A 14692-nucleotide genomic window follows, 5' to 3' on the forward strand; every position below is an offset into this window, starting at 1 on the left:
CCCTGTCTGCTGGGAGTAAACTTGGTGGTGGTCCAGGATCTGGACTAATCCACCCTGCACCCCTCCTTGGGCCTGATCCCCCGTGCTCCCAAGTCTTGCTGTCAGTGGGGCCGCGCAGGGCCCACTGGCTTTGCCGGGAGTGGTGGGGCCGGGCCCCTCTCTCTGGGCCTCGCGGGTGGTGTCTCCTCTGCCGCCACGGGTCTTCTTGATCCAAGAGAAGGGAAGAAAGCCCTGACTTTGCTCTCACATCTTAAGTGCAACTTTTACGGGTTCTAGAATCTTAGACCTAATTCCTGGGAAGACGCGTCCTCAGGGGGAATGACAGGAATCAGTAAGGCAACCACGGAGGTCGGTGCTGTCACTCAAGTTCCTGGTGGTGCCCTGGGGACCATGTGTGTCTGCCTGGCAGTGTCCTGCATCTGGTCACCAGCCCTTGGCCCAGAGGCACAGTGCAGTGGGGTCACGTGTGTGCCCGACCTGGGCTCCTGTTCCCCTGTGTCAACAACAGGACCTCCTGTGACTCCGGTCCTGGAGCTGCTTCAGTGAACAGACTCAGAGCCGCATGCCCTGTGTATTGGGAGGCGGAGGGGCGGCTCCTCTGTGGTTGGGTGTCCCCTGACCGTACTGTGCCCTGTCCCCCCTGCCCTCTGCCCTGTGTAGATACACACAAGTTGTTACTCCTTCCACGACAGACCGCTTAGGGGAGTGTCATCCTGAGCCCTTGATTCGTGTCGACTAGATGAAGGTAATCGGCACGAAGTAAGAGGCCGAACCGGAGCTGTGGAGACCAAATGTTGAGCCCCGCTCCCTCAGTTCTTGGTGGGTGTGCCTACGTTCTGTTCTGTTAGCAAGAAGATAGACTTTTCGTTATGTGAGTGTTCCTTTTTTGGGAAAATGAAGTGTTTCTAACAAAAGTGAATGAGCTAGGAAGAACGTTCTATGTTGAGACATCTGTAGTTGATGCAAAATATTCCAAACTCAATTACAGTATTTACATATTTTCGTAGAAGTTCTTTTTTTGGTTTGCTTCATTAAGACTGAGTGAGGAAGCCTCCCGGCAGGCAGTAGTTCTAGAAACGCACGGAAAACCTCCAGTCTGTAGCGGGGGGACCAGAGTGGGTGTGAGGACCAGCCGTGACTGAGCTGGGAGCACAGGTGGCCACGCAGGGCTCCGGCGTGAAGCTCCCTGCTGCCTCGCCTCCGGGAGGGACTTTAAGAACCTTCCTTCACGTGACCTGAACAGAAACCCTTCTGTTGTGCTTTCTGCTGACCCTTTGTCGGAGGTAAAAGCGGACATCTGAGTCTGCTTGAGATTCTTTCTCTGCCCCTCCTCTGCTTGCTCTCTCTCTCAAAAATAAATGAATAAACATAAAAAAAATGTTTAAATCAATAGAAGTTAAGGTAGAGTTAAACACCCACCAGGCAGTATTTTACGTGCATACAGAGCCTCCTGAATCATCTCACAGACTTTCTGCCTTAGGTGCCGGGCTCAATTTCAGGAGGACGAGAAACGTACAACACGTCGTAAACCATCGGTAACTCCAGGTGTACTGCACCCCCTTCAGGAAGGGGAGGTGGGTGGGAGGGTGAAGGGACAGGGCAGAGAGGACTGGGTGCCTCCAGGATCTTACAGCTGAGTTTCAAGCAGGAGTGAATGGAGAGGAGCCATGGACGGAAGAGCGGTGCCTTCCACGCAGCCGTGCAAGTTGCACGCATCTCGCGTCGCTGTGAGGTGTGACCTGTATGCACGCGCACAGGGCACGTCTAGAACACGTCCGGCAAAGGCTCAGCCTCCAGGAAGGAGCCCCGCTGATGTCCTGGGACTTGATGGGACAGGTTTGTGAATGCAGCGAACCGTGTGTGCGGCCGGGCGCCATGGCTCTGGGGCCCGACCCGCTTCTCTTGCTGTGACTCTGCTGTCCTGTTTCACCTGCTGCCGCGTGGTATCCATCCTTCTTTTGAAATAAAAAGATGAGGGGCAGCTCAGTCAGTCGAGCTTCCGACTTCGGCTCAAGTCATGATCTCACGGTTTGTGGGTTCAAGTCCCACGCTGGGCTCTGTGCTGACAGCTCACAGCCTGAAGCCTGCTTCCGATTCTGTGTCTCTCTCTCTCTCTTTGCCCCTCCCCGGCTGGTGCTCCGTTTCTGTCTCAATAATAAATAAACATAACAACAACAACAACAAGGGAGGAGATGCTTCATTCACAGGAGACTTGTGTTTATTTCACCACTTGCCCTTTGGTCCCCGAAGACCTGTGATCGAGACCTGCCCCACTTGTAACGATTCTGTTAAAGCGTGCTCAGTTGTGAAAGCTCAAGGGGCCCTCTCTGGGTATCCTTCTGCATGTCACCCCGTTGCTCTTGAGGGTGTCAAGCCTTCTGCTTTCAGACCCCAAATGCCACCCTCTCGCTGTCTACTGCCACCCGGGAACCTCGGTGCCGCCTGGCTGGGACGTCACAGCCTCCACAGGAGCCTGTTGGGCTAGCAGGCAGCTGCGTGCATGTCTCTGCTTCCTCTGGGTCTACCTGTCAACTGCATCGAGCTTGTGACCCATGAGCAGGACCCCCGCAGAATCCCTGGACGCCAGGAGCTCAAATCCGACGGCCCATCGAGACTCAGTGTCATTAAGGAGGAATCCATGTTCAATATCCTTAGAGTCAGTGCCTTCTGGCTGAGGACAACTGGGTCTGGTCTGTAAGGAGCTTGCTGAAACATTAGCACAAAGGATGTGACCGTGGGACACTGTCGCCTTCCACACAGCGTCTTTGTTCTGAGTCTGAAGGCAGGCACAGGCCCCTCCGCAGACTAGGCGACCTTGGAGAAGGGAGCTTTCCCAGCAGCCTCGTTTCCAGCCTGTCTGAAATCCTGGCCCTCTCCAGCCCTGCCTCTCCTGCCTCTCCCCCGCTGCCCAGGTTGGAGGAGAGGGGCCGCGAGGGGGGAGAAGGCACACCGCCGTCCCCGCCTCCTGTTTGGGGCTCAGTCCGGTGAGCAGACATGGCTCGTCCCTCCCAGAGATGGCGGCAGGCTCCTCGTCCCTGAGGAGAGTGCCCTGGACGCTGGACCTGTGGCGCCAAGACTTGACCCTGTGCTTTGGATTGTCAGGCCGGCCATCTCCCTCGCGGTGGCAGGGTGGCTACCGGGAGCCTGAGTGGACAAGTGTCTTCTCAGAAGAGGAAGGAAGCTCCCTTAGGAAAAAAAAAAAATCTGTTTTTACAAAATCTGAATAAAAATTCATTTATTTTACTTGGCCTGGCATATGCCCAACCCTGAGCCAATCTTTGTGGCCAGGAAGCTGGCCTGATTGACCAGGCATCGGAGCCCCTTGACTAGGGGGCCGTGGGTGCTGCAAGGGGAGCCACCGTGTCCTCGTGAACATCGTTACGTGTGCAAGATGTCGTTCCCAAGGACGGACTCCGAAGAGGCTACATTGACTCCCAGATTTGCACAGGCTCCAGTTTCCTCTGTGTTTCCAAAGGACTGGTCTTTTTGAAGGCCAGCAGCTCAGGACCCAAGAACAGATGTTTCAGTCAAGTCTTAAGACAGGAAAAAGTGAATGTCACAGCGTTAAAACAATGAAGATGGAGAATTTTCCCCTTCACTCTGGGGCTTCAGACTTTTGAGTCTATTCAGGCCTTCAACTGATTGGGCGAGGCCCACCCACATGGGGGTCGGGGGAGGCCATCTTTATTCAGGCTACTGATTTAAATGTTAATCTCATCCAGAAACACCATCACAGACACATCCAGACGGATATTTGACCAAATGTCTGGCCACCCTATGGCCCAGTCAACTTGACGCATAAATTATCTTAGATCATGTGTTGACACTCCCTTGCTTGCCAAAGACCTGGACAGACACTTTGGAAACAGGACTTTTTCCCTATTCCAAGACATACAGACTTTGCCCTCCGCCAGGAGGCAGGGGCCCTGGCCAGAAAGAGGTTGGGCCCCGTTGCGTTGCCCAGGGAAGTGGCCCAGACCCCTGCTTCTGCGTCCCACGCGCCGTTCTTCAGACCCTTTACTTTACCTCCTGGGCCACCCGTCTCGGTGGCCCTGGGGGTTCTCCACTGAGAGGACCCTGTCCTGGGAGCGCTCAGGCTTGTGGGTACCCTGGCAGGGTCACGAGCATGAGGGGTGACGGGGTTCGTGAGGGGCTTGGAGGCCAGGTGAGCGGAAGGGACCTTTGGGGAGAGAGCAGACTCAGCTCTGCCATATTCCTGGCTGTGACCCGGCAGCGGGTCACATACATTCTTTCAGCAAGTCTGCATCACGCCCGGTCACAGTGCCCTGGAGAGTCCCACCAGGTGTCCTCCATATACCCATAGGCCACAGTGCCTTAAGTTTGAGCTTTGAGGTACATGGAGGGGTGTGGTCTCTGACACAGCCCTCCAGCAGGGAGGTGGGGTGTGGGGAAGGTGCGGCTGGTGCAGGCGTCACTGGGGCCAGCTTTCCTGGCCCGGGACTGAGGGTCACAGGTTCAGCGAGGGCCCGGGTCACAGCATGGGGCGGCGCCTGGCGCCCCCTAGTGGCCACCCACTGTCCTCGCCTCCTCTCCCTCTGCAAGCCGCCTTAGCAGGGGCCGTCTGTACTCACCCCATTTTACCGATAGGGAAACCGAGGCAAAGGTGTCCACGGTGGACGTGCCTGAGGTAGGATGTACATCCGGGAGTTTTGCAAGTTCGCACTGGGTCGAGGGGGGCTCATACAAACCCAGCATGTGTCAACAGGAAGGCGTCTGTGGAGCTGCCCTGGACCTAGCCCACTGGGTCCCTCCCTGGGCGCCCACTTGGGGGAAGTCCCCAGAAAACTGCAGCATGTCCGACCTGAGTGGCCAGGTTGGTGGTAGGGGGAGGGTCGTCAGGGCAGCCGGGTGCCGTTGGGACACTGGTGGCTGGTGTGGAGGGGTTTGGGTGGCTGTGAGGAGGCCTTTCCCAGTGCTGATGGCCAGGACCACGGCCCTCCTGCTCTCCCCACTTCCCTCTGACTCGGAGGTCCCGAGGCAGCACAAGGTGACAGTCACTCAAAATTGGCATCCATCTCCTTAAAACGCTGAAAACAAGTTGTTAGTTCTGATTCAAGGACAAACGGATTTCTCGTGGCTCTGGGGGCTGGGGTTCGAGATGTGGATGCTGGGCCCCCAGCACTGTGCCCACGCCGCCACCCAGCCTGGAACCAGGAAGGATCCTGGGGTTGGGGGCTGTCCTGGGTCACAGAGCCATGGAAATCCGGGGCCCCAGGCTTCCCAGCAGGGGGTACCGGCTCCAGAATCGGGAGCCCTGACGCCCAGTCTGGTGTGGAAACCGAGGCTCCAATTCCCCGGCACGAAGCCCACTCTCCCCCGGTTGCAGACTGCCCCCTTCCCCTGAGCCTCGGGGTGGGATGTTTCATCTTGTTTTATCTCAGGAAGTGCTCAGCACTGTTTGAGCACCTACTGAGTGCTAGGTGCGGTGTGGGGTGCAGTGCGGGGTCCTGGCGGGTGTGTGGCCTCCCTGAGCCCAGACTAGCTCTGGGAACAGCCAGCGGCTCTCCGTGTTACTTTATTTATGTGTCCACAAGCCCATCTCCGCCTCCGGCCGCTCTGAGTTTCTCCTTTGGCTACAGAAGCTGACTGTCTCTCATTCTCGGCTCTCAGGGCGCTTTCTGCAGCCAGTGCCTAAGGTCCCCAGGGAGGCCAGCCTCCGGCCCCGGCTGGCACCCAGCGGCTTTCCTGAGCCAAGACAAGCCTGTTCTTCAGACAGGAGTCAAGGAATCCAAGACCCACCCCGGGGTGACCTGAGACTTCAGTGCCCGGGAGTCTTTGTGGAGACCCCCCACCTGAGGGAACAGAGGGGCAGGAGGTGGCCAGACAGGGAGGGCCCAGCCAGCAGGGCCTGGACTGGTCATCTGAGTCTGCAGTAACAAAGCCACACTGACCCAGCATCTGCTTTGCTTTTCTGTTTTTTAAGTTTATTTTTAGGGGGGGCAGGGAGGGAGCAAGAAAACCCAAAGCAGGGCAGAGCCAGATGCAGGCCTTGAACCCATGAACCTGGAGATCGAGTAACGGACTGAGCCTTTCAGGTGCCCTGACCCAGTGTCTCAGCCTCGCCATGTGGAGACTCTGGAAGTCCAAGTTCAAGTCCAAGTCCAAGATTAGCTTTTCTGAGCGCCTGGGGAGAAATGTGCTCCAGGCCTCTCTCTGTGAGCCATCTCCTGCCCGAGTCCCCCGTCTTCCCTCCACACGTGTCTGTGCCCCAGTCCCCTCTTCTGACGAGGACGGCAGTCATACGGGTCGAGGCCCACCCTACAGACCGTGCTGCCTCTCCATGGTGAAGACGTGATTTAAGGAAAGTCTCCAGTTCAACTTGCCTCCTTTTAGGAAACCCCAGATCGTTTCCTCCTGGGCGTCCTCCCTGCCTCCTTTCCTGCTCCCACGGAACAGGTCACTTCTGACACTTGCACTCACCAGACATGCGGGGTCTTCCCTGCCAATGGGCAGTTCTGCGACAGGAGCCGCTGGCCCTACGCTTTAGCTCAGCTCTGACCCTGTGGACCTGGACATCGCGTCAGAGAGCTGAGGTCTGTGCCCCAAGTCCGCTCCCCACCCCAGATGCCAGTGGCAAGTAGTAAGCCCCCCCCCGGGGGGGGCCATGACTCCAAACCAGAGTCCCCACGGTCCCTTCCCAGGATAGATTCATCTGCTGGAGCGGCTCCCAGAGTTGGGGAGCAAAGTCTGCATGAGCGCGCCAGGCCCTGGCAGGGTGGGTCACTCCCCCCACCCCTAGGCGCTCTCCCAACCCCCTACTAGCGGGGTTCTGTGGGGGTGTCAGCACAGCTGCCCCCTCCCTTCTCAGGAGAGTGGGTGCTGCTGGGAGTCCCACACTCCTTCCTAATCACCACTTGGTCTTTCCCATGACTGCCTCCACCCAGGAGCCCACCTGGAGTGGCCTCACTAGGACAGGAGACAGTTGGGGTGCCTGGGTGGCTCAATCAGTTAAGCCTGCGACTTCGGCTCGGGTCAGATCTCATGTTCGTGGGTTCCAGCCCCACGTCAGGCTCTGTGCTGACAGCTCAGAGCCTGGAACCTGCTTCAGATTCTGTGTCTCCTTCTCTCTCTGCCCCTCCCCCTCTCATGCTGTGTCTCTCTCTGTATCAAAAATAAATAAAACATTAAAAAAAATAGAGTAGGAGACAGTCGGGACACCTGGGTAGCTCAGTCGGTTAAGTGTCTGACTCTTGATCTTGGCTCAGGTCATGATCTCATGGTTTGTGGTTCGAGCCCCTTGTTGGGCTCTGCGTGGACAGTGTAGAGCCTGCTTGGGATTCTCTCTCTCCCTCTTGCTCGTGCACACACTCTCTCTCTCTCTCAAATAAACTTAAAAAAAAAAAGAAAGAAAGAAAATATATTTAAAGAAACAGGAGACAGTCCAGTCACCCAGTAAATGGAAAAGGTTTCAGGAGCCAGAGGCGGAGACAAACATGTTTTCTATTGCCTCACAGACCCTGTCTCCAATAAGGTCACATTCCGGGGCACTGGGGGCCAGGACGTCAGCACTAACCACCCCCCACTCACCCCAGCCCTGAGCTGCTGTAGTTACTGGTGTCCAGGGTGGGGATCCACTCCAGCATCGGCCCCTTGGAGCCTGTTTCCTCGGGCAGGAGTCCCTGGGTCCCTGCAGCGCAGCTTCCCGTACAGGTGACCCGGGCCCACGCTGAGGCATGTGATCACCTGGGGTGGCAGTGGCCCCCAAATCCCTCTGCCCCCCTCTGCAGGTGCCCAGGGCTGCCCCCGACCATTTGCCTTCTTTCTGGTGGGTGGGGGCAGGCGACAAGCACCCCCATCGGCCGCCCCTGGAAACGCTGGTTTGCCAACAGCCTCTGTCTTGGGCAGCTGGGGGAGCAGAGCCCCCCTCCCCAGCTCAGAAACCGCAGATTGAGCAAATGAAAATATAGGGCAACCAGTTACATTCCAGGTTCAGGTGAGCAATGAATATTTTCTTAGTGTAAGCATTTCCCGAACGTCACTCAGGACGTACTGATTCTGCAAAATGACCAGCTTGTCTGTTGACCAGGCTGTTGGGAAAGACCTCTGAGGAACATTCTGGCAGAGATGGGATGAGATGGAGGGAGCACAGCACTGGTCTGGGGGAAAGTGGAGGGACCAGGGCTTTTGTGGAGCAAGTGCAAAGGGCCTGCAGTTGTATGGTCTCAGGTCTAGGCGCAAGCTTGGGAGAAGCAGTTTCTGGGCCCTGCCTCTAACTTAGCAGCTATGGGGCAGACACAGGACTCACCATCTTAAAGAAGTCCTCTCTGAGTCTGCTTACCTCACCCCTCCTTCTAGAATTTTCTGTATGCACTGCTGGGAGTTCAACTCACATCTTGGGGAGCAGAGCTGGCAAGCCCCTCAGGGGTCTCCTGGCCCCCTCCTGCCACTGGCGAGGAAACGCTTCCCAGGGGCCTCATCGGAGGAGCACTGGGCTCTTCTGGGCCACAGCGAGGGGCCTCATTTTTAGTTCTGTGTTTTTCTGGAAGGAGTTTGCAGAGCAGGTGTGTTGTTTTGGAGAAGCCACCGCCCACTCACCCTACTGCCAATTTTTCTCAGTTAGGGGCCCCTCACCCAGATTCAGAGAGAGAGACAGACAGAGACACAGAGAGAGAGAACAATTAGCACTGTCTGTGGGCCAGAACACCCTGGCCCCACGGGCTTCTTCCTTCCTTTGGCACCTTGGTCCCAGGCCTCCTGTACAGAAGGGAAAGGAACCCAGCTGGCCCTGCACTGGCCTCCTGGGGGGAGGGGAACTTCCCCTCAGCCCGCCCCACCCAGCCCAGAGAACTGAGACAGGAAATGGAGGGTGGCTCCCTGCAGGTGTTTTGTGTGGCAGCCACTGACACCCTGCTCCACGCCCTCTTCTGGTGGCGCCAAGTGTCAGGACTTGGGACCTGAGCAGAAAGGCCTTGCAAGAAGTTGGAGCCTCTCGGACTTCTATGCACCAACGGGGCCTGCAGGCTTGGTGCCGGGCAAGGCCAAGGTCAGCCCTCTGTCACTGTGGCCCCAGGCCTGTGTCTCTCTCTCTCTCTCTTGCTGGGTCTCAGTTTCTTCTGGGGGCTGTGGTGCAGTTGAGCCATGGAAACCATGTGAAGTTGCCATGGAAACGGTAACTCGCACAGGTGCCTGACAACAGCCCTTCCCCCTTCTTCCTGCCCGCCCTCCCTTGCTGACTTGTGAGGTCATGGGGAGGGGACCCAGCAAGGCTAGGAGGCGCCCTGGGGATGTCCGTCCAGTTCACGACGGAGGTGGCACAGTAGAGTGGTGGAGAGAATCTGGCTCTATGTGTCCTGGCTGTGTGACCTCCTGTGAGTTACTCAGCCTCTCTGCGCCTCGGCCTCACATCTGCAGAAGGGAGCTGGTAACAATAATGCTTACCGCACAGGGCTGTCATGATGATGAAACCGTGTAAAATCGTCAGTTCTGTGCTCGGCTGGTGCTCAACTGGGCGCTGGTGATGTAAGTGCTCTGATTACGCCTAGGGATGGGGGTGGGGGGACGAAAGACAGATGTGCAGAGGGGCCTCTGTGGGACTCTCGCTGGTGGCCCAGTCCCTGACCCCGTGCTACTGTCAGGTCTTTTCTGCCTCCTCATCCTCTGGCCAGTGAGTCGCCTTTTTTGGGGGGTAAAAGTTCGGGTCTCTGTCACCTGACAGTGTAACTACTCTGTGACACTGCAGCATGACATGGGCCTATCTGTCCTTCCGGGGGCGGGGGGGTGGGGACTGGTTCTCTGACTTTGCTCCTCTGCGGTTTCAGGGCCACAGGCACCGCACACCTGCAGCCAGTGGGCCCTGGAGGAGGCCAGGTTCCGGGGGAAGGATGCTCCAAGCCAGACCACAACCTGGGGGGGGCCGCTGTCCCACCCCCGCGTTGACCTAGGGCAGGAGGATCTGGCCATGCCCGCTCTGCTCACCCAGAAAAAAGACGAGGCTTCTATTTCCTTCTTCAAAGCTGGGCTGAGCTGGTGGGGTCGGGTCCCTTTTCCAGACTTCCCGTCCCACCCACAGGCCCCCTTGTGCCCTGGACCACCCCACTCGTGCATTACCTTCTATCTCTAGCCACTAGTGCCTGCTCTGGGCCACCAGATACCCAAGCCCCCTCCCCGGGATCATCACCTCTGCTTCTCTTGGGAGCAGGAACAGAGGCAACAGGGACAAAAGAGCCTCTCTCTGCTGCCCCAGCCCAGGCCTCCAGCCAGCTCCCTCCAGACAGTGTGTCCCCGTGGCCCTGCCGGCCGCCTCCACCCTGGACTCTGTTGGTCTCTGCATCTGCAGCCCTGGCTCTGTGGCCACACACCTCAGTCCTGTCTCCTTCAGGATGCACAGCAGGCTTGCAGGCAGGGCCTTTGTCTGGATAAACACCCAGACAAGCCTCCAGGGTCCTGTCCTTAGGAAGAGAAACCAAGAGTTGCTCAGAATTTTCTCGTGTGGGCAAATCCCAAGATGAAGTCTTTATTGTTTTTTTTTTAACATCTTTCAGCAAAGGAGAAACTCCAGTGGTTAAGCTTTATTTACTTTGAACTCCATGGAAACAGACAATTTAATTTTTTTATGTTTATTTATTTTTGAGAGAGAGACAAAGACAGAGCATGAACAGGGGAGGGGCAGAGAGAGACACACAGAATCTGAAGCAGGCTCCAGGCTCCTAGCTGTCAGTACTTCAAGCCTGGGGTGGGGCTCGATCATTACCTGAGCTGACGATGGACGCTTAACCGATTCAGCACCCCCAGGCGCCCCAACAGACATTTTAATCTAGAAAGAAAACATGAGGTCCTGTGTCTTTGCCTCCTCTCTGCCGTGTGTGCACGGGCTTGTGATGTAGGCAGATCATCTTGCTGAGCAGAATTACATCCTTAGACTTTGTCTCACCCCAGTACCTCAGGCAGTCAGTGCTGATCACAGGATCTTAGCTGTGTCCCTGGGAAGCTGGGCTCCCTCAACCCTGACCACCTTAGCTGGGGTGGGTGCCTGCTCCCCTGCAGGACAGCCCCGCTTGTGCAGGGCCTGGCCCTCACACTTGCTCAGTGGTGACAGACTGTCTGCAGCAGGGGACGGCAAGCTGAGGTACAAATCCAGAGGTGGGGGGATGGGCTCCCCCTGCAGGTGAGCAGTGGCAGACAAGCGGGAACGGTAGGCGGGATGGTGTTCCAATAAAACTTTATTGATACAACCGGCGTCCGGCTGGATTAGGTCTGTGGGCTGCGGTTTGCCACCCTGGACCACACACAGTGTGCTATGAGGGGCCTTCTGGGGCAATACCGGGCGCCTTCACATAGGTGGGTCCGCAGTCTCCAGACTGCGCACCTGCCCTGCCAGCCTGTCCTGTTCGTTTCCGGGTCTCCTCCCTCCCAGGAGCCCACCATGGCTGCTCCTGGGCCGGCGGAGGCGGGGGCAGGGTCGGGGTCTACAGGGGAGCAGCATGCTGGTTGGGGGACAGGGTCCCGGAGACCCCAGCACACCCGCACCACTTTCTTTGGCCAAGGGCAGGGCCTACCGAGCCACAAAGGAAGTTTTCCTAAGGGAGTTTGTTTTTAGGAGATTGTTCCATGTATTTTTGGCCAATTGGGTTTTCCTATGCTTCAATGCAGCCCCCTCCAGCCCCTGTCCCACATCTGCCCTCCAGATGCCCCCCACACCAGACACCGGGAGACCAGGGAGGAACAGTGGCCATGGGTTGGAGGGACATTAGGTACTCCCAGTCCTCCTGGCTGGTGCAGGAGGGGAACCAAAGCCAGCTGAGAGCAGAGAGGGGGGACTGGAGAAACAGGTGAAGTGACCCCTGGGGTGGGGCCGGGGTGCAGGAAAGAGGCTCCGTCTGTCACTTACACCCAGTGGATGCTCGATCAGCCGCGCGGGGCTCCCAGGTTTTCCTTGGAACCAAGAAGCCGGGGGCAGACCTTCGTTGGGGTAATAGTGATGTGGGGGGACTTTGGGGGCCTTGACCGAGAAACTGTTCACTCCGCCTGCACCTACCTCGAGGATGTGACTCAAGAGAGCCCTGGGGACAGTGAGCACAGTGTTTGGGGCATACAGAGGTGGCTGCAGAGGCTGGGAGCTGTGAGAGGTCAAGGGCAGGTACAGCAGGTCAGTTGGGTGCCGCCAGGGCCACGGTTGCCACTTTTGCATTAAATCAGAATTCCCTCAAGTTCGATAAGGAGGGGTTGTGGACAGGGGGGCATTCTGAGCAGAATCCAAACTTTGGAATGATTTCAATTGTTGTATCACTATAAAAGGCTCTGTAGTTTACCGGCTCCCGAACCTGCGAGAACTATCTTTTGTTACTGAAATCTGTCACATGCTCCCAAAGCAGGAAAGCAGGAGCTGTTGGTGGCCCCTCCCCACTCTGGGCTGAGAGGGGGTGTCTACACCCTCTGCTGCAGGGAAGGGTGACCCAGGAGCCTGCAGACCCCAGACCCCAGCGGAGGCTTGGTGGGGACCTGGAGGCAGACCCCCTGATTCTTCCTAGGATCCTCTCCTCCGTTCACCATCAGTGCCTTTAAAGGGCCCGCCTTCAGTGGTGCCCACAGGTGTGTCTCTACATCCCTTTTCCACCCCCTGCCATCTGGCCCTGACCGTCCACACAGACGCTGGAGGCAGTGGCCTCTGTCAGTCCCCACCCTCCGGGAGGGTTGAGATCTGGCACCTTCTCTCCTCTCACCCCTCCTGCCTTTCCTTTGACTTCTGGATTTTTCTTCACTTCCTTCCTTGGTTCTTTTCCCTCTTTGCCCTCTCCCCCAATATGGAGGGGGGGGCGGGTCTCAGGTCTTTATTCTTGTCCAGTCTTTCTTCCAAGTGGCACTTCTGTGTGATCGTCACTCCCAGGGAGAACAGGTGTTCTGTCCTTCAGGCCTCCTGTTACACGTAACCCGCGGTCACACGGAACACCTACTGGCCGTTCCGGGCGCCTCTCAAGTTCCTCCTGCTCCAAGCTGAACTCGCTCTCACTCCTCAGTCGTAGTCCCTCCATCTTGGAGAGTAGCATCCCCTGCTCCGAATCGCCTGGCCCAGAAGGAGCAAGAGGAATGCAGGCTTTGGGGTGGGATTGCCTGGCTCAGACCCCAGGTCTGCCAATCCTGTGTGACCTCGCAGGTCCCTGAACCCCTGTGAGCCTCAGTTTCACAGCACAGAAATTGTGCCCTCTTTATGGGGCTCTGGGGAAGAATAAATAAAGGAGCTGCACAGGTGGTGGGAAGTAGGAGCCACGCCCACTCCACCCCCAAGCTCCCTCAGTGACTTGATCCCTGGGCTCCACCATGAACTACCCCCAGCAGCCCCCTTCCTGTCCTGTCACCTTCATGCTCTCTTCTGCTCCTGTCCAGCTGCAGGAATGCCTTGCAAAAATACTACAGCTTGGGGCGCCTGGGTGGCTCAGTTGGTTGAGTGTCAGACTTCAGCTTAGGTCACGATCTCACAGTTCATGGGTTCGAGCCCCATGCCGGGCTCACTGCCCCCTTCAGGTTTTCTGCCCCCTCTCTCTGCCTCTCCCCTGCTCCTTCTCTTTCTCTCTCTCTCTCTCAAAATAAATAAACTTTTCAAAAAAGCTTCATAAAAACATTTTTTAAACCCTTTAAACAATGCAATAGCTTTATTGAGGTATAATCCACATACCATGTAATTCATTCATTTAAAATGTATAATCAGTGGTTTGTAGTATATTCACAGTGTCAACCATCACCACAACCAACTTCAGAACATTTCTATCCTCAAAGGAACCTCAAAGGATATCCTGCCACTGACAGTCACTCCCCATTTCTGCCTCTGCCTCCAGCCCTAGGCAAACACAAATTGACTTTCTGTCTGTATGGATTCGCCTATCCTGGACGTTTTATATTCGCGGATTCATACACCGTGTGGTCCTCTGTGACTGGCTTCTTTCACTTAGCATGATGTTTCCAAGGCTCATCCCCATTGTACCGTGTTGGCATGCCTCTTTAGGGCCACAGGATGGATGAATATGCCACATCTCATTTATCCCTTTGCCAGATGATGGACTGAACACCAAATGAGTTGTTCTACCTTTTGGCAACTAATAATGCTGCCTATGAAGTTCCTGTACAAGTGTTTATAAGGGCGTATGTTTTCATTTCTCTATATACGTAGTAGTCCTATGGTAACTCTATGTTTAACTTTTTGAGGAACTATTTCCTCAGGTAGCTGGCATCTTATAATCCTCCCAGTGGAGTATGAGGGTTCCATTTTCTCCACATCCTTGTCAACGCTTGTTATTATTTCTGTATCTGTCTCTTGCTTTGTCTTTCTCTCTGTTTTTTTTTTTTTTTACTATATCCTTAGTGGGTGTGAAGTGGTATGATTTTGATTTGCATCTCCCCAGTGCTAATGATGTATTTTTCCATAGGCTTATTGACCATTTGTCTGTCTTCTTTGGAGAAATGTCTATTCAGATCTTTTGCCCATTTTAAAATTAGATTATTTATCTTCATATCATTGAATTGTAAGAGTTCTTTGTATATTTTTAAAATATGTCTGCTAATAGATATTTGATTTGCAAAACTTTTTTTCCTTTCTATGGGTTGTATTCTCTTTCTTGATAGTGTTCTTTAAAGTCCTTTAGAAAGAGGGGCGCCTGGGCGGCTCAATCGGTTAAGCCTCCGGCTTCGGCTCAGGTCAGATCCCATGTTCATGGGTTCAAGCCCCGCGTTGGGCTCTGTG

This window comes from Suricata suricatta, chromosome 3 (assembly GCF_006229205.1).
Source record: "Suricata suricatta isolate VVHF042 chromosome 3, meerkat_22Aug2017_6uvM2_HiC, whole genome shotgun sequence".
Lineage (NCBI taxonomy): Eukaryota > Metazoa > Chordata > Mammalia > Carnivora > Herpestidae > Suricata > Suricata suricatta.